This window comes from Nannospalax galili, unplaced genomic scaffold (genome assembly GCF_000622305.1).
Source record: "Nannospalax galili isolate Female #2095 unplaced genomic scaffold, S.galili_v1.0 scaffold655, whole genome shotgun sequence".
In the NCBI taxonomy this organism is placed as follows: Eukaryota; Metazoa; Chordata; class Mammalia; order Rodentia; family Spalacidae; genus Nannospalax; species Nannospalax galili.
Window position 1 is genome coordinate 2,601,666 of NW_008337285.1, and position 1,013 is coordinate 2,602,678.

Sequence of the window (1,013 nt, forward strand, 5' to 3'; positions counted from 1 at the left end):
TTACAGAAGCTAAAAGAGCAATTAGCGGGGGTGTGGAGGGATTAGGGGGTAGCGGGTGAATGAAGAGGGTCTCAGGGTCCTACATTTCCCCCTTGTCTTGTAACTGGGGAACCCAATCATGGGTTCTGGCCGGCCAGCTCACAGGTATCTGGGGGGCTCGTGCTAAGGGGCATATGGGGATTTATGTTACTTGCAGGCAAGGTGCCATCAGCTGATAAGCAGTTCAATGTCAACAATAGACAGGTTAGCAGAAAGGGTCTTGTCGGATGTGGAGCTTGAATGGATTTGAAGGGTGTGGGGATGCCTTCCAGGTGTCTCCCTTGTAATCCTCCGGGACTGCAAACGGGTCAGCAGGTTTTCCATGGGAGTAGTGCACCCAAGCCGTGACGCCGTCCACTTTGAGTGTGGTGGGAGTCATCAAGAGGATCACGAAGGGGCCCTTCCATCTTGGCTCAAGATTTTTCTGTTGGTGTCTGTGGATGAAGACTCAGTTGCCTGGTTTAAACCTGTGGGGTTGTGGGGGGACAGAAGCTTCATATATGGCTCTGAGTTGTGGCCAGACCTGTTGGTGGGTTAGCTGCAACCGTTGGAGTGAGTCCAGTAGGTCCTGGTATCCCAAAGTCAATACTAGGTCAGCTTGGAGGCTAGGTATCATAGGAGGGGGGTTTCCATACATGATTTCAAAGGGGGTCAAACCCATCTCGTATGGAGTGTTTCTTACTCTAAAAAGGGCAAAGGGGAGGAGAGCCACCCAGTCCACACCAGTCTCTAAAGCTAATTTGGTTAAGGTCTCTTTTAGAGTCCTATTCATTCTTTCTACCTGTCCTGAACTCTGGGGTCTATAAGCACAATGTAGTTTCCAATTGGCCCCCAGTGCAGTGGCTATTCCCTGGCTTACCTGAGAGACAAAGGCTGGCCCATTATCTGATCCAATTGTAGTTGAGAAACCATACCTGGGCAGGATCTCTTGGATCAGCTTCTTGGCTACCACGTGAGCAGTCTCATGCTTGGTT